The 20005-nt window shown below is 37.3% G+C and overlaps 1 protein-coding gene across 18 annotated transcripts in view; it reads right to left on the bottom strand.

Moving 5' to 3' along the window:
• The window catches only part of TRAPPC9 (trafficking protein particle complex subunit 9), a 448540-nt gene that overhangs the window by 344667 nt on the left and 83868 nt on the right, over positions 1 to 20005 (bottom strand). The gene's annotated exons all lie outside the window — the stretch shown is intronic.

Below are 20005 nucleotides of genomic sequence, written 5' to 3'. Positions count from 1 at the left end.
TCCCATTATCAACTACACTTTCTTTAAAGTTTAAACACTCCCAATCTTTTTTCTAGATTTATTACAGCGGAATTAGAACATAGAGCACACGTTACAACTCAACTTCTGAAAATTTATGTAAATACTGACAGTACTACTCCACATCTCTCTTGGATTTCTGCATATCTGCCAAGTGGTATTACCACTATGAAGATTTTGCTCAATCAGTCAAAGTATGATGCTGAGGACTAAAGAAAAGTCATGCCAGATCTGATAAGATACTTCATCAAACAGAAAAATTAGCAACAGAACAAGCCTTTAGAATAAGCAATAGCTTGATTGATACCATCCCTTTAAAACATCCTTTAGGTAACTGATTTTACAAATAAAACAAAAATTAGGTGAAAGGTCTGTTCAAATGAAATTAATTTTTGTTCCGCTTAACTTCAGTGTCAGCTACAAAAGTTCTGCTATTCCAAGAATGCAAAAGCTTCACTAAGATCTCAAATTAAACCTATACCACAGATTTAAATAGAATAGTATCTTACTATTCCTTTATGACTCTGTCCTGGTATAAATCTTTGGTCAAGTAACATTTCACAGGATCACAGAATGAGTGGAAGAGATCAACAAGAATCATCGAGCCCAACTCCTGGCCCTGCACAGCACCATTCCCAACAATCCCACCATGGGGCTGAGAGTGTTGTCCAAACACTCCTTGAGCTCTGTCAGGCTTGGTGCTGTGACCTCTGCCCTGGGGAGCCTCTCCCAGTGCCCAACCACCCTCTGGGGGAAAAGCATTTTCTTAATATTCAACCTTAATATTAAACCTCGCCTGACACAACTTCAGGCCATTCCCTCAGGTCCTGTCACTGTCACCACAGAGCAGAGATCAGTGCCTGCCCCTCCTCTTCCCCTCACAAGGAAGCTGTAACTGCAATGAGATCTCCCCTCAGTCTCCTCCAGGCAGAAGAGACCAAGTGTCCTCAGCCACTCCTCATGTGGCTTCACCTCCAGACCCTTCACCGTCTTTGCTACCCTCCTTTGGACATTCTTTAATAAATTTGATGTCTTTTTTCATTGTGATACCCCAAACCACCCACAATATTCAAGGTGAGGCCTCCCCAGTGCAGAGCAGAGCAGAGCAGAACAATCCCCTCCCCTGCCTGGCTGGTGATGCTGCGCCTGATGCCCCAGGACAGGGTTGACCCTTCTGGCTGCCAGGGCACTGCTGACTCACATTCAGCTTCCACTGACCAGGACCCCCAGGTCCCATCCCACAGCTGCTCTCCAGCCTCTCATTCCCCAGTCTGTCTGTACATCCAGGGCTGCCCATCCCAGGTGCAGAATCTGGCACTCGCCCTTGTTGAACTTCATATGGCTGCTGATTGCCCAGTGCATTTGTTCAGGTCTCTCTGTGAGGCCTCCCCACCTTCAAGGGTGTCAACAGCTCCTCTCAGTTTTGTATCAGCTGTGAACTTGCTCAGTGCCTCTTCCAGTCGTGTGTCCAAGTCATTTATGAAGATGCTGAAGAGCACAGGGACAAGGACAGAGCCCTGCAGAAACCCACTAGTGACAGGTCAGCAGTCTGATGTCACCACTGTCATTGTCACCCTTTGTGCCTGACCCCTGAGCCAGTTGCTCACCCATGCCATGATGTGGTTACCCAGCTGGGGCTGGGTTTTGTCCAGAGGGACACTATGAGAGGCAGTAGTGAAAGCTTTACTGAAATCCAACAAGATTACATCAACTGGCCTCCCTTGTCCAGCTGGGTGGGTGAACTGCTCATGAAATGCAACCAGGTTTGCTAAGCAGGACTTTGCTCTCCTGAAGCCGAGCTGGCTGTGATCAATGACTGCCTTGTCTTCCAGGCGGTTTTCAGTACCTCCCAAAATAATCTTCTCCATAACTTTACCAGGCACTGAAGTGAGACTCTGATCAAAATTATTTTTTCTCAAGTAATTTGTTGCATATATTCCCTTAGAAGTAAAAGAAGAATACCAGAAGTTGCCTAAATTTATTATAATTTTATCAGATAGTCTAAAATTAATCATCAGCAAGAAACAATTGGCTGGTTCCGTTGACATAAATGGTCATGATTGGATAAAGCACAAGCTACTGAAGCCAACAGAGCTACTGAAGTTCAACACAGACAGAAAAAATAAAAATAAATTCATTTTTAAAAACCCTACCACTATTTGATATAACAACTTCAGAGCAAACTAACATTTATTCTGAGCTGTAACTGACTATATTTATGGGTGCTGTGTTTTATCTCAGTCATAGTGCCATCTGGTGACTATTTATACACTTATACATTTTAAATAGATGGTATCTTTTACCAACCACATCATGTCATCCATTAACCTCCTCCTAAGTCTGATCTGAAAGTGAGGACAGGAACAGTTCTCTAGGAAATGGAATGATTCCAGATTTCCATTTTGCATGTTCTTCTTCTATGTTAATTTAGAAGTTGATTAGGAACAGAGTGGACATTAACCACTAAGGTATATGAATATTGCTATAAAAGAGTAAGATTTCTATTGCTGGAAATGAAGAGCATGATCTCAAGAAAGAGACAAATTGAAGATAAATGAAGAGTTTTTGTGAAATTTGTGTTTTTGTTTGCTTTTCTCTTGAAATTGACCTCTAAAAGCCAGCTGTGCAAGAACAAACAGCAAAAACTGCCTTTCAAGTTATGCTGCTCAAGTTACCACAAGCTTTCATTGAAAAAGTGGTGGCAGATAAATAAATTTAGTGAATATAAATTGGAGCATCAAGTATTAAATTTATTGATCAGCTTACTGTGTCCACATATGAAAAATTCAAATAGACTTCCCAGGATTGTTACATATTTTATCTCTTCTAACAATTTATGAACCAGTTCTGACACTTTGATGAAAGTCAAGAATCCAAGAAAGATTTCTGTTGGTATTACCCTTTATTTTTACCCCTTCCCCAAACTCACAACAAATATTCACCCTTCACCGCTTCCCACAACAAAATAAATGACAAAACTGTAATACACTGCACATCAATAAAAGAGGAACACATATTATACCTGGCACTGTCTTTTTAATTAAAAAATTCTGTAAGAAAAATACCTGATTAGAAGTTAAGGCAGTATAGACAATTCCCCAAAGTCCCCACGCCAGGAAGACTGCAACAAGAGGATCTTTAAGGTCCCTTCCAACCCAAACCAGTCTATGATTCTACACAGCCAGAAACATTTACAGTAAGAAAGAGGCAGCTATTGGGCACAAATTTTAAATAGACTGTTGTCTCTCCTTTCTAGAATAAAAGGATTCTATGTAATATTACACTTATTTCAGGATTTCAACAGGCATAACTAACTTCATATAAAATAAATGTGCATGTCCAATGAGTCAGAAAATTAATTCATAGTGTTGTTTCTTACGCTCACTGATACTACCTCAATTTCCAGTCCAATATCTCTTCTGTTATTAAGTATATTCACATGGAATCAAGTGTGTAAAACATTAAATATTATTTCAACTGCTACCAGCACCAGCAATAACAAAACACTTCAACCATCCCATAAGTAAAACAGCTGGGATGCTCAGAGAGAATAATTATTTCCTATTTTTCTGTGGAAGACAATGTCACATTCCATTTAGGGAAGAACTTTCAGCAGGCCTGCTATTCACTGCATATAATAGGAAAGACTGTTGTTCAAACCCCAAATCTGCTGCTTCTAATAGTTGCACTCTAAGAAATTGCTCTGATTCCACACTCAGTAAAGCAGAACTGTTCTGAACATATTATGTAGGTCAACAATTTCTGATTAAGTTTTCTTTCCATAAATCATGCTATTAATAATTTTCCATTATTCACTGTTTTACAGAGAGCACTTAACCCCCCCGAAGGTAACAGTTTTGGTTTTCAAGGGTAATACAACCTACTCTGACAACAATGAGCACCCACAATTATTTGATAAATTGGAAGGAAAAGAAGAACCAATCTTTCCCAACTAATTGTAATTAAACTCATCTTTCTCTTTCATTAATATTCCAGAGTGCCAGAGAATCATTTTCTATTTACTTGAATGAATATTCATTAGAGAATTGACTGGAACTTGTGTCCACTTCCCTCATGTGCTCCTCATTTCAAACAAAGTCTCATCCAGGCTGGGCAGTCTTGTAACACTGCAGTGTCCTACCCAGGAAAGGGCCTGAATTTATATTTCTGGTGCATTGTATTGAGCTCACAAGGCCTCAGGACTGAGGCTTGTTCAGTTTGCTCTCTTTGACCTGGCTGCAACTTTATTTTATTTTTATTTTATTAGCTTCAGCTGCCACAACAATTTGTTCCCCTGACCAGGATACTGTGTCTAATTTGTTTTAGGTGTGTGAGACAACCACAGCTTTACACACAGAGTTGCAAAGGGCAGTTACTCTATGGAGAATGAGATATTTAGGAACAAGATAGCCATGTGGTGTAAATAAATAAAAGCCTTGCCTGATGATGGATGCTTTGAGAGGTGTTTGCAGCACAGCTCTACAAGCAAAACCCCAAAGGCTGTAAATCACTCACCAACAATCAGATAAAGAAATGCAGGTACACAGCTGGACAAAACCCTGCTCAGGGCTAACAAGAACAAGTAACATCTAACATATGCTGATATGGGATGTAACAAGGAACCACAGAACAATGAAGAAAATGAAGAAAATGTAAGGTGTAAGAGCACACTAGAAAGCACAACCATTCTGAGTCTGATTCTATGAATGATGCCTTATGAATAAACAGCTGGATAAATAATCAGATGAGACTGGAATGTTTCCTTGAACTCTCTGTGCTGTGTTCATCTATCTTACCTTAGATCTACAGTTCTGCTATATTTGGGACAGATAACTGTTCTCATTTTTGCTTACAGCTCCTAGCCAGTGAACACAACTCTGAAATGCAACTGCTAATTTTCCTTAATGATTGGACCTAAAAGTTCAAGTAATTTTGTCCTCTTACTTATTTTTTTCACCTTAATAGTGATGACTGATGTTCAATATACCTTACACCACATATTCTCAAGACTTTTTCATGTACTGGTAAAAAATGCCACAGGAATGCTGCAGTTCACTCAAGAAAAACAGAAAGATGATAACACAGCTACAAGAACACAGTTTGCTGCTGAAAAATGACTTTCCATTTTTTCTTATTCAGAACTTTAACCCTGAAGTCCTTGGATGAAAAATGGCACTATGAACAACCACACTACAATGGCAAAGCAAAGAGAGCATACTGCCCTGAACTGGGCTAAGGTCTTGAAAAGGAGACTTTGGACCCAAAATTACTGTGTTAAGATTCTGTGTCTTCTGCAGTTCTCAGAAATATTTATGTCAAGAAAGAACAGTTAACAAAAGCCAACCTTTAAAGTGCACTTTTATAATAAGTGAAAAATCTATTCAAAATGCCTTTCCTGCTCAATTCAAACTGAACCACTCCAAGCAAGTGCCCTATTACCAGCCTATTCATGCCTGGCATTAATGGCTTGTTGTAACAAGAAATCTTCTCTTGAAAAGAGGAAGTTACAAAATTTCATTCAAACTATGACATCTCAACCACTACCATGTCCCCTTTCATAATTAGAAAATTCAGCACAGAACCTTGGGGTAAAAATAGAGTTCACAGAACTCCAACGGGGTGAGGTTTCATTGAGGTTTTCAGAACTTCCCAGAAAGTGAGAAGAATTTTTCAACGACTGTATGTATAGACGTCCGTGCAATCTCTTACTCAGTGGAAATAAAACACCCCCACATTCACATTAAACAAATAATGGTCACTGATTTTAAATCCATTATTAAGTTAAAATCAAACAGGAACACTGGAAGATGCAGTCAGATAGCAATTGGAACAGATTTCTGAAAGTAAACAGGCTCAAATTCTTGACTTCAGCTTTCACCTAAAGAAGCATCCTCAAAAGTAGCACATTTTCAGGCATGTGTTAAACAGAAACAGCAGCAGTCAACTTTCCATTTTAAATGAACAAATATGTAAACTTGTTTGGAAAGAAGTAAATTAAGAACTGACAAAAATGACAGCTGAAAGCAGTAGAACAGTCACGGTATTTTTTTTCTAAATATAAATCAAGTAAGACTGAAATATCTTCAGTTTCATTTATAAAAGCAAGTTCTATTTTTCTTTTTTTAAATCTACCTACTTGTATACAATTTTAACTGTCATTATTCAGTTTAAAATTGTTTTTCATACTGCTGAAGTTATAGTTCTCTTTTTTTTAATCTCTATGTTTATATACTATCTTAACTAGCATTAATCAGTTTAAATTGTGTTTCATAATGCTGAATGAATTAATTTTATCTTGCAGTTTCCAAGTTACTTGTAGCTTATGCGGCTCAAAACCTAAGCCACAGATTAGAATACGAAAAGCATCGATATATATATTTCATGAATATCCAGTTTTCCAGGGAATACAGCATGGAATCAGATAGGAAAAAAAAGAAGGGACACAACAGGAGAACATGAAGGCTACATGAAGCACCCATCTCAGCTTAGTAGCCAGATACCCTTCAGTAATATTCCCCAAATATGAGCAGCTCCTTGTCTCTGCTACACACCTAAACATTTGTACTCACTCAAACCTATTTCCTGTGTGCTCACAAAGCCTTGCTTGCATTGGTTTTTCTTCCTGAAAACTCTGTTGCTGCATTTTTATAATAAATATCTGAAAACATTTCAGTAACTAAGGGGTATCACTTAATGTAGACTACTCGGGTTTACAGGCTTAGCCTGTAAATGAGTAGTATTAATAATGAGGATAAATATATAAATATTTATATATAAATATATATATATTTATAAATATGAGGATAATAATAAATGAGGATATTTCAATTCTCTTATGTAATGGAATTTAAGAGAAATTATCTTTTTGAACACTTTTCCTTATTATGAAGTCTGAATATTCTCAAATATTAGTTCAGTGCAATCTTTGAAATCTTAGAAATGTAGAAACACATAAAGGCCTTAAAGCTGGTAATTTCAGTCTTTTGCATTAATGGTATTCAAGACCAAACAGATCAAGTACTTTCAATAGAAACATAAATGTGACTGCTGAAGAAGATCTCTCTTCACTGTTATTTCTGGAGTTTTCCCCATCATTTCGTAGGACAAACCTCCAACACACATACACACAAGCCATTTTATTTAAAATACACAATCCACTATGTACGATATGAAAATAAACTACCTTCCACAGAATATGAAGAAATCATCCAGATGAAACATTTGCATGTATTTATGACATTGGTTTACCATTCACAGTACAATCTACCTTGTGGTATTTAACTAAGAGGAGGGAATCGTGTTTACACCATGTCTAAATTCCATTCTTCAAAAATATTAATTTCAGATTAGGAATTCCTGTTTAGATTACACTGCAATTTCTTAATTTAAATAATGTCCAATTCCATGTAGGCAACAAATCTTTTTAATTTTCAACAGTCATTTTCTAGTCTCTCTTCAAAATCCATCACGAGTTGGTGGTAGGACAGGCAAACTTCAGGTTACAAATTACAGGGAATTTAAGTATCCTATAAGATTGTATTTCTGTAAATATCATAAAGTCTCACTCATTAATAACTTGCAAGCAAAAAGTTAATTTACACTTTCATTCTCTAGCAGTCACTAATTATTTTACTCAGCTTTGTCTTAAACCATATATTAATGGAAAATAAAAATGTATTTAAAATTAAACTCTCTGTGAGGAAATGTGGAGAAATTTCAATTCAGTGGCATATTAAATAAAAGGCTTAACTTTCAATCAGATTTCTTTAAGAGAACGTTCCGAATTCAGTAAGGAAAAAAAAAAAGGAGGAAAAGGAAAAAAAGCAACCACCAGAAGTTGCTGGGATGCTGTGATAATTTAAGCTGAATTTTATCCAAATAACACACAAGTATGGGTAGGACATAAGGATTAACACATTTAACACTTGCCAAGACTGCCACAATACTGAAATGTCCTGTTGAATTAATTTCAGAACAGGTGCATCCCTACATTTCCAAGAACGATTCCAGCAAGATCCAGCTTGGAGAGGTCCTGTGACACGGCCAGGCAGAGTCACCCACAGGGATGGGAACACTGCTGACATTTTGAACAGCACATTGTAATCACAGCAGCCATACAGAACTACAGAAGTGTCAGAGCCTTAACTCCTTCTTCTAAGTCCTCAAGTGAAAAAGGAAAAGCAAAAACCTTCTCAGAAAGCAGCAAGGGAAGCAATGCAATCAAGAGGGGGAATGTTGACAATTCTCTTCTGTTTATTTGCAGCTAAATAGTTTTGTTTATATTACTGCTTAAAACCTCTAGCTGCAGAAAAAAAAATCTTAATTCCTTCTAGGAGGTCATAGATTTGTTTTCACTTTGTGCTCAGAATACTCATTAAAGATGCATGGTAGCAATCTGTAAAAAATTATATGAACATAAGCTGATACAAAGACCTGAAGAAGTGGCACTGGCAGGCAATTAGAGAAATTCCTGAGACAGGAGGGGGGAAAAAAAACTACCAGCAGCAATCACAACTATTTTAAAGAACTTGGACATTATCACAAGACATAAAGGAAAAGGCAATATTCAGATTTCAGAGTTTTTCCTCTTCTTTGTAGCCTTAGTTATTCCCACTGATTGCTACTGAGCTAAAGCAAGGACAGGTACACAGGACTACTACTGACTACAAAGAGGAGATAAAAAGAATCATCCTGATAGTGTCAGTTCACAAAAAAAGGTGTATCTTTGCCTCATCACAGATAAAGCATTACTTGAATTAGGAATTGTGTATGCCCTGGAGTCAAATGGAGAAAAAACTCAGCTATTGTCAAATTTGTGTGACAACAACCAAAACAGCCTTTCTTACTCTTCCTGTCTTGGCAATTTTAGTCACTCTGTCTCTTAATTAAAAAAAGTATTTAGATATAAATAATGTATTACAAACAACAGACATACAGATATTCATCATCTCTTCACCTTATTCATTTAACAGTTGGCTTGACTCAATCCATATTCCTTTCAATTTAGAATCCCCTAGAAAAAGCTCAGAACCTGGTGTTCAGGTTAAAAATTGAAATATTGAAACTCCACATTTGATCTTCTCCATCACTTCAGAGCAACCACTCCAGGGTCTGAACCTACTCCCCGAGTATTAAACACTGCAGAGAAACTCTAAACCTTTAGTGTCTGTTTTTCATTTAATTGCTTTCAAATCAAACAGAGCCTGAACAAAACCCACAGACAAACCTGCGAGGAAATTCATTCGCACTACACAGAGCATAACGTGGAAAACACTGTTTCAAGCTTGCTGCTATTCTTTAAGATTTTCCCAATTCATAAAACAGCAGGAAAATGCAAACCAGCAAGCTGGTCATGCAGAGAGAGAAGTATGGAAAATTTCAGTTTATCCTGGGTGATGAGCTAAAATTCAAGGCTTATTTTTAAGGGTTGGAAAAATATAACGCCCACCACAGCTCCAAACAGGTAACCACGCAAATGTAAAGGAATACATTTTTAAAACACAGGAACTAAATGATCAAAATAATCTGTACCTTCCTTCAAAGGAATACAGCAAGGGGGAAAAAAAGGGGGGGGGAACGAAAAGATGTTAGAGAAGCTGAGAAAGTGTGCTGCAGCACTACACACTGCTCCAGAGCCAGTCCAGCGTATTTCTTTAGGTTAGTCCAAGGCCAGTTCTTCAGACTGGCTGGCAAAATTTTAATGAACTGTTTCACTGCTCTGGAGAATTTAACCATTTGTGCATAAAGGATGAACAGCTCCTCACTTTGCTTGCTGCATTCTGATTTTTTAAACTCCTTCAAAAGAAAAAGCTTTCCTTGTCTTAGAAACCAATTTTACAAAGGACATTTTCCATTGTTTTCCTAATCCTGTAACCTGCAGGTTTTGACATCCAAAAGCAAGTTTTGCTTCTATAAAATTCAGGCTCTGCTGGGAAAGCACAGGGAGCAGTGACTGAGTTTCCTTTCTCTCCTGAAATACACAGAAAGACCTTCTAACTCTCCTGAAGGCAATTAAACCTTCAGTCACTGAGACAACTACACAAAGTTTCTACTTTTTAGTTCTTTTAGGAGAGACATGAGCCAGATAAGAATCATAGAATTATCAGTTCCAGAGATCATCAAGTCCAACCTTGGTCATCAAGTGACCAAATATCACCATGTCCATTAAAAAGCACCACAAAATGCCACATCTAGTCGTTTTTTGAACACTTCCAGGGACAGTGACTCCCCCAGCTCCCTGGGCACTCCCTTCCACTACTTTACAACTCTTTCAGTGAAGAAATTTTTTCCTAATACACACTGTGAGCTTTTTGAAATAGGGAGATTCTGTTGCTCTGAGGAAGGAAGGTAAAAATTAAGATGCAAAATGAAAATGTACCACAGTCAGAATCATAGACAGACTTCTATCCCCATTTGATGTTCTTCTACATATCCTTTAAAAGCCTGATGGTCATAGTTTGATTTTCTTTCTGAGTAAGACTCAAGCCTGTGAGCTGAACAAACGAGGAAAAGAGAGCATGAGCTGAGCCTTACAAACTTTCACACGTTAGGCTGGTACAAGGTACTCAACAGATGGCAAGATTCCTGAAAAAGCCAGGCAGGATTTTGTACATGGCAAAGCAACAGTGAGTAGAAAATACTATGAGAGATGAGAAGAGACAAAAACAAAAACGGGGGGGGGGGGGGGGGGGGGAAGCAGAAAAGCTTCAAAGAGCTAATTATATTAAAAAAAAATTTTCTAGACAAAAGTAGAAAGGTGTCAGTGTTCCAAAGGAGGAAAATCAATGACACAGACCTTGCTCTTCCTGACATTCTTTGTGCATGGGAGATATTCTGCAGGCATCAGAACTGATCTGGGCCATGTCTCCTGTCACCGGCAAAATATAAAGGAAAAGACAAGTAATACTCAGTCACTGTCACTGGACAGCAGCAATCAGAAGTTAAGGGCAAGCAGAGCTATTTGAGATTCCTGCTGTCAGGTTGTCCTTGTGATATTATTTTCCATACATTCCTCACTGGAGTGAGCTGGATATTATGATAATGCACATTAGAGAAACATCTGTGAATTTTGTCCAGAACGCTTTTTTTTTCTTAAAGCAAAATTATTAAGTTGATTAATTTGGCTTGAATTCTTCCTTCTTTTCTCTTTCAGCCAATATTCCCTAAATGTTTGTTCCTGAAATATAAAGACCCTTATTTATGCCTTCTTGTTCCTTAGGAGATTCAACACAGCCATCTAAGAGAGCCTGGTGTGATGAACACACAGCTCAGCAGGATTTAGCCTGGCACTGCAGAGTGCAGAAAACATGTTGTTTTGCACACAGTTATGTCAGAAATTCAGATTTTCAGGGGGAAACAAGGTCCCCTGTGTACAGTTAATAAAGAGAGAATGTCCACGGGCTCATTGTGTTACCTTTTCCATCAGGGACTTTTCAAAGCAAGTGGCTGTCACAAAGGAGGTGAGGTGGGCAAAGCTGCCACTGCACAAACATCTGAGGATTGGATTGTTCGGGTTTTGCAGGGGATTGAGTATTTCTACTCCACAGAAATCATAGGCAAAGTTACTATTCAAAGTTATTTGTAAAATACAGGGTTATAACTGCTCAGATCTGGGGACAGCTTTTGCTTTTCCTCAAATCACATCTCTTAATTTGAACAACAATCATTCCCAGGAATATTCACTGGAGTGGTATAGAACATGGTAATAAAATTATTTCTACTTTTATTAATTTTTCCGTTAAAAATTTAACGATCACCCTCAATTTCAACTCCATTCCATCCAGACTTGGAGATCATAACCCACACTTGGACACCAAGTACAAAGAACAGTTTCAATTCCAACTATTTTACTTCTTTTCTGGTAGAAACTTTGTCATGATGAACATGACTGCATGACAGTACCACCACAAAGGAAACCCAAAAGGTCAGTTTCAAAACTGAAACATTAAAAAAATGTTCATTATAATTCATAAAACTTTAAAACTTTAGAGAAATACAGCTTCAAGAGCAAAAGCAGCACTTTGGGGCCAATCATCACTGAGCTGTATAATAGTGAAGGAAAAGCAGTGTCCTCCTTCCTTCAGAATTTCTGTCATACACAAAAGTTCTGAATAAAATTCTAAAAATAATTGGTCCCACATTATCTCATTTACAATAAGTAGAGAAAAAAAAGATACCTAGGGAAGAAGGCTCTTTATTATTTTAAAACCCAATGGTGGAAGTTGAAGGTAAGATGAATTAGAGCTAATGGTAAAATGCACTTTTAAAGGGCTATTTCACCATTACAGGAACTGCTGTAAGGATGGAAAAAGTTTTCTGCCACTGAAATATTTCCATAAAATTGGCTAACTTCCAAAAATGCCTGCTTCAGCTCAGAGTTCTTGGCTTGATGCTGAGACCTCAGAGGTAAATTTATCATGATCAGTAGGAAGTTTTCCACCAAGGCTACAAGAATAGATTCCCAGCATCTGGATAACATTCCATCTTTTTTATAATTCAGCTCATTTGCTCTCCATTTGTAGCTATTCTCCTCATTATTCTAGCCTGGAGCACCTATAGCTTACAGGTGATAACCAAGCAAACAAATAAACTCAGGGAGAAGACGTGGATTGCCAACAGCACTGCACTGACCAGCAAGAGGTAGAAAAACAAATGAAGAATAACATGGAAGAATTAAAACAAAAAGATACAGACAGCTGCCTGTAGGAACAAGCACCATGAAAGGGGCAAAATCCAGAAATGGCTTTTGGTAAAAGATCAAGGTTCTAGGGAAAGAACCTTGAAAACCTTATGTTGAATTTCTCCAGCAGTGAAGAATGAAGGATTTCAGATTACTTTTTCATATTCTTAAGAAACAAGATTACATCACCTGTTTCTCATCCTCTTCATAGGATGGAGCTTTTGGTGGTTATTTTGACCATATTCCCAACTGTACATCTTGTGTGATCTTGGGACAAGTAACTTATTCCTCCTTCTGGACTGTCAGCTGCTGAATCAAATGGCAGCAACAGTAATAATTATCTGTGACTTGTAATAAAAATATTACTTGCATTTGCACAGTGTCTAACCAAAAATGAGTGAGTTCAAAATTCAAAAATGAGTGGAATTTCATGGAATTACTCAAGAAAGTTACTGAAATGGACTGCTCACCTTGCTGGGCATTTGATACAAAGATATAACCTAGCTGAAAGCAAACTTGGTAGAATTCAGACACATTAGATACTGGCATTATGTAATCTAGAAGCTTCCTTGCTCCAGAGATTAACTTTATTACAAAATATGTATTTTAATTGCTTCTTGTCATTTATCTTTTTCTCTTCTCAGACCTATTTCAGTTAAACCAATAATATTTTAAGAGCCCCAGGTTTAAAATTAGCAAGTCATTCTGAGTTCCCCATTCTTACCAATCTGCCAAGTGTGATGTATTATGCTCACTGTATTTAATAACTACAGACAGATGAAGCACATCCAAGTCACTTAACAGTAATATTTATACTAATGTTTCATCAAACTACACACCTCTAAGTGGTACAGAAAATACTCCACACAATAATAACATGCACCAGTGCAAAGGATCGATTTCCCAATGTAATATTCATAGTACTTTTGATCTTCTACTACCAGAGAACATGCTGTTTATTCCATTTAAACACAAGAACATTAGGAATTTAATTTACTCTAAGACTATACCTACAGCAAATCGAGTCTAAATGAATCACAGTGAAACAGCTAAGAAATGACACTCTATTTGATCAAAACCCTCAAATCCTTACACTTTCCCCTCGTCACATAACATTTTTTTCATCACCTGTTTTTCCCTCTCTCACATCATCAGTCACTGCAATACATACCAAGATCAGAAATTTAATGACAAGACAGAAACTAATTTCATAAAATGACCAATAAAATACGAGCTGCATCTGTTTTATCTAACTCAATATTAAAAACTGCATTTATTTAATTCTCAGGATTTTTTTTTCATTACCTTACAAAGAATTTCCTCTCCTTCTGATAATTTTAGTTAATTTTCATTGTTTGGAAATTTAAGTATTTTGAAGTCAATCTCGTCCTACTCCCCCTAACAAAGAGTCAGCCTCTGATTGATCAATGATAAATTTAGCACATCATCATTCTTAGTACTAAATTAAACAGCTTTAAACACACTTGTAAATAAATTGAAATTCTCTTAAGCAATCCCTCTTCCAGACCATCTTACTAAAAACTTTCAATCTATGACATTTAAAACCTGGTTTACCCATAAACAGCAAATGTGGAACTTGCTGGGATGATTCTCCAGTCACTTCCCTCAGTGAAACAAAGTTGGTAAAGCAGACTCTGAGGTGCCCTTTCAAAAATGCCTTGGCATCAATTACAGCCATCACATTCTGCACTTCCCATTCCTTCTGAACAAAACCACCACACTTGACCTACTCTTCTGAAGTCCCCATAGTGATAAATTACTAAACTTCATTCTCTTTCTCATACTCCTGGGGAAGGAAGCTATTAAAAATGCCACTTCTAGCTAAGCAGAACATTCATAGTCTAAAGATTCTACTTTTGTTTTATCAAGATGCTCTTTATCTCCTTGGCCAGCTGCCTAAAAATCAGAACAAAACTCCAAGACTTACTATGATCTGCCCCTATGATTAAGGAAAATATTTGAACCAAAAAAAGTTATTTGAAATATTAAGAAACTGAACTTGCTTGCAGATTTATTTATTCTCAAATGGAGAGAAAAAACTATGGCACAGCTTGCAGTAAAGCTATTCTTCATTACTTGTCAATGCACTAAGTTTTGTGGGTAAAATACCACAGAAAATTATTAAATCAATAAAATTTATGGAATTTCAAAAAAGTTCCATTAAACATTTGGAAATAAAACATTATCATATGCAGGATGAGCAATATTTAAGTAAAAATGAAGCACAAGGCTGAAACCAACTTCAGCAGCAAATGTCTGGATCTACAACACAAGCACTGTAAAAGTACACGTGTAAGAAACAAGTAAAAAGGCACCTGAAATGAAGAGTGGTCTTTGATCCAAACCCTGTCTGACCTCCCTCATCTGTTCTCATTAAAAGAGGAAAACTAAACACGCAACAACTTGCAAGTGCAAAATCAATGTGTAAAACCCTGAAGGGATTCTGGATTTGTGACACCTGACCATGGCACACACAGCAGGTTACATTCTGAGAGCTCCAGGCTGCAGGGGCTCTCTGACCTCTGGAAGGACATTTTGAGGAAATTTATCGTCCAATGCAAGCAGAGCATTTACACAAACATCTCAGTTTCTAATTATTCTGAAATTTTCTTACAGAGCTGACTGGACTTTTACCACCCTGTTCCAGGTGTTTCTTCCAACCCTCTCTCCCTCCACTTCAAGTTTCCAGCTCAGCAGGTCCTCACATAATCCCATCTTTATTATTTCTCCATTATTCTAACCCTGTCAACTTCCTCTCCTTTTCTCCCCTCTCTTTCTATACAGCCAACACCCTCCTACAAAAGCCAACCTCAGTATTAAGATTTTTTCCTTTCTTATCACAATGTCATTATGGATGTGACCACCTCCAGCTGTTCTCATAAGCTCTGTTTACTGTGTTGGTGTCAACTTTCATTTTTCTTTGCTCATCTTTAAACAAGAGAGAGATGAAGTATGGTTTATACAGGAGATGGTACCTGCAGTTACTCCTGATGAGAGGTTTGTTTGGGTACAAGCAGGGCATCATCACTTGTTTTCTGAGTGGCAATGAAGAAAGCCCACAGAAACAGAGCTTTTGACAGGCAGACAGTGAATCTATCCATTTTTTTTTTCTATTAGTACTTCATAAAATTTTTAATCCTTCTTTCATGTCAAATAAGATGGGAAAAATAGCAACTTCTAAAACATATTGCATTGAAATAGCTGATGCTACTATGATAATATTGAAAGTAAAATTCCAGACAAGCTGAATTCATTTAATTTATCCAAATCCAAGGGGTAGAAGGGTTTTTTCCACACCTGGCTCTAGGGAATAGCTTTAATAAAATATTTTCTTAATGTTCTGAATTACAGCCTTCCCTAGGGCACAACAGACTGTTCCCTTCTTGAGAGAACAATTCACAGGAGAAGAGAGGAAGAGGAGTGGTAAGCAGGAATTGTGTGCAATACTCAACTATTTATAAACCTCAAGGGAAGGTAAGCAATGCTGAACTGGGCAGGGAAGGAAAGTTAAAAGCATTTAGACCCAGACTGCTCAAAAATTGCCAGTTTTCATCCAGATCCAGATCATAATCAAATTTTGCCAGACAGGGACCAACTGCCAAAAACCCATCTCTCCCTTGTTTTTGCAGAACGGCTCTATTTTTATAATCCACTTTATCTCAAAGAAAACTGCAATCCTTGCCCAGGAAGGCAAGAAAAAACACTTTGCTGACCTGGCAAAGGTTGATGTGGCTCACAGCTCCAATCTGAGCAGGCTTCAGGAAATGTGAGTGGCCTTCTGGCACTCATATCACAAACTGTCAATTATAAAAATAGTATCTATATATTATTTTGATAAAAATCAGATTTGGAAGTGAAATAGATTTGTTTATTTTTTTTTATCTTCTACCATCTTGAAAGTTATTAGGGAAACAAGAGATAGAAACGTAAGACTTGACATGTTTAATACTCAGGGAGAACTCAGAGACACAGAATTTACAAGCATAGTACTGAATTACAAAATAGGACAGTGTGGAAGTACAACATTTAAAATGGAAGATATATTTGTGCCTAAGATCTCATTCCTATATTCACATTTCTTCAATTAAAGGAATCTAAATTTCAGTTGTGTTCTACAGACTTAACATCTGCTCTAACTTCAGCAGTACCCAAAATTATTTAAAAAATTTAAAAAAAAAAAATCCCCACTTGTTCTGTTTAAAGGCTTAAACTTAGAATAGATATAAGGCTTATGAATAAAAGGAGTTAGAGCTTAAAGTATCAACAATATAAAGTTTGTCCCTATTAGCAGAGTAAAGCCTGAGAACTGAATAGAAAAAAATCCAATTAAGGCCTGTATCTCATCTTAATACACTGCTGAGTAAATCAGAAAAGATACATTAAAGACAGTGTGTTAAATTAAATTAGCTCTACATACTGTATTTTAACACTTCCTACCATTTACTGAGAGTGCAGAAACAGAGAAGTTTTATGAGAGTACTTAAACCTCTCCAGCTTCTGCAGCTGAATCGCCAGAATTACAGCTCACATTCAGGATGCAGAGGGAAATTCTCCTAAACAAACAAGTCTCAAAACAAATAAAGAAGTCAGCCAAATCCTTTATAAATTATAAACTAGCCCTGTCTGCCAAACAACTGGCCTGTAAGCACTGGGTGTGTTTAATAGCTTAAAACAAGATTTTAAAAAACTCACAATATGACTCCAAAGTTTTCATCATCCAGCTAAAAGAGTTCTCCATTTCATTTGGGTTGGACTGATCTCTAAAGCTCAAGTCCATATGGAAAATGGAATGAAGTGCCAGTGTGTTTCTTCCATCTGACAAGAACTAGACTACACCACATCATCTCAGCTTCCAAGCATGAAAAGCAGTGCAGAATTCCCTAGGTTAAAACTGACAATGTTTGCTGAGAGATTAAGACATCTGGCTAAATTTCTCACTGCAGCTTTTGCATTTAGACATCGAATAGTTGAATGTCTAAACACACTGCAATGTTACTCAAAAAGTAACAGGTTCAGCCTCAAAACTGATATCCACACATCAGTATCACCATAGCAATGGTGAAAGTTGAGTTGCCTGAGCAGGGTAAATCATCCTTTCATGCAGATACACCCTGGAACAAGCAAGGAGTTTAGACAAGGCTCATCCCAACCACCCAGCACTGAACAGCACAAAAGAGTATCTGAACATAATATTACAGCGTGAGTTTCTATTCAGCTTGAGGGTATAAGCAAGCTTTATGATGAGGTCATAAAGCAATTTTTACACTGAATTTATGAGCTCATTGTAACAGTCATTTCCAGAAGCCAGTGACTGGTTTATTAGGAGACAGCCTGCAGCAAAATTGGAAACAGAGATTGCAGAGAAGCTCAAGTGCAATATCCAAGACTGAAGCACAAATATTGTAAGGCAAACAAGTAGGGAGGGAAGGTTTAAGTATGAGGCTTATAAATATCCGAACAAGGACATTTCAGAATCAGCAACATGAGAAGCATTGATTTACATTCCCTTCCATTTGCAGAAATTCACTTTTATTTGAAGATGAGCTTATGCACAGCATGCAGGATTGAAAAATAACCACTACCCCTGAATATTCACACCAGACACCTATTGTTAAATCATGAATAAGTGACAGCAGAGTGTTTTCACCATACAAATTGCTAAAGATCCATGTTGCTTCTTAACTTGAAAACTCCCACTTGCTTCTTACATTAGTCCTTGTCAAACCACTCTAATTGGCACAACAATAAACCAAATGTAACCCAGTACTCATCCCCAACTGCCCACAAACCCAGATTCGTTCTGCTGCCATAGGGAGAAACTCAAGGATCTTTTAAGGAGGTTCTAGGGAACCCAAAAAGGTTCATAAATATCAAATATTTTGAGACTCAGTATCAAAGGGAACCTTGGATTGTCTCTCGTGTGAATCCGAGCTTGTTTCATTTCAGACAGCAATGTCTGAGCAAAAGCATTTGACCATGAATATTATTTATGTACTCAAAGATACCCAGTTTAAAACAGTGAGACTCAAATCCAAAACTACAGCAAATTCCTCAAACCTCAGCCAAGAGAACCGGACCACAGCATTAATTATATCTTTAAATGCCTAATTGACTGGATTGTTTACAGTAACTCCCTGATTCTATGGTTTGGAATTTATCTAGCTTTCATTTTAAGCTACTGATGGTTCCTGTACTTCTTCCTACTAAAGAACAGTGTTAAAACAGAAGTCACAAGCAGAAATACACATTATCACAGAATGATTGCCTAAAGAGGCAAATACATCTCCTCAGTTATAACAGGTAATTTTTTCTGGTCATTTACCCACTACCCACTATGTCTGTCCATGTACATAGAGACTTAATTATGTGGCCAGTCCAGTGAATCAAAAAAACATTTCTAACATAGTTCTGAATAGTTTTGAGCTCCATAGACATTTTTAATCCAAGCAGGTCCAATTATTGGCTCACAGTAGTTTAATTGGCACAAACTCCAGGCTAGCTACAGGTGCTGTACTGCAGTGATGCTCATCAGGCTCGGGACACAGAGACATTTACTCAGCAAAGAACTCTTTGATGCAGATGGAATGTGTATTCTCTAGTCAAAATAGTTTTGATCATCTGAACGGTTGTTCCATCAAAAAATACCAATTAAATCAAAATTCATTCCATAAACCTGGCAACAGGATCCAGCATGTGCCTTTCCACTACTACACATGTTAAAAACCAAGTTTCTGCAGGCCTCCAACATCCTTCTAATACTATCACATAGCTCATTGGGAACCTGTAACTTCATGGTTGCCAGGACAACTGACTGGCAAGCAAAAAGTGCACCAAAATGCCCTTTTCTTCATGCACTTGGTGCAAAGTTCTGCATTTCTAGATTTTTTAGTCCTATCTTGAAGTAACACTCCCCTTGCCACTGTCACTGAGAAATGTGTATAGGTCAGACATTCTAAACAAAGCCTTGAAATTAAAAATTAATGCTGGACATTTTATTCACTTAAATAGAAAATTATTTCCTCAATCATGCTGATTTATATTTATAAACAATTTGGAAACACCTTGCAATGTCATAAAACACAAAGGCTTTAGTAATTTTGCTGACACCTTTTCTGTGCTCTAGTCATGTTTTCTGCAGAATCGATTGATGATGAATTAGCAGTGCTAATGGTCCAAAAGAAACACATTTACAAATTAACAGTTTCACCTGTTTATTGCTCAGATGGAATTCTCACTGTGAAGGAAGCAAATTCACAGGCAAAGCAAGTCAATGAGAAAAGCAGAACC

The sequence above is a fragment of the Cyanistes caeruleus genome, chromosome 1 (assembly GCF_971803275.1).
Source record: "Cyanistes caeruleus chromosome 1, bCyaCae1.hap1.1, whole genome shotgun sequence".
Taxonomy (NCBI): Eukaryota; Metazoa; Chordata; class Aves; order Passeriformes; family Paridae; genus Cyanistes; species Cyanistes caeruleus.
The sequence above is the reverse complement of the archived record's forward strand: the minus strand, read 5'-3'. Positions and strand labels throughout refer to the sequence as shown.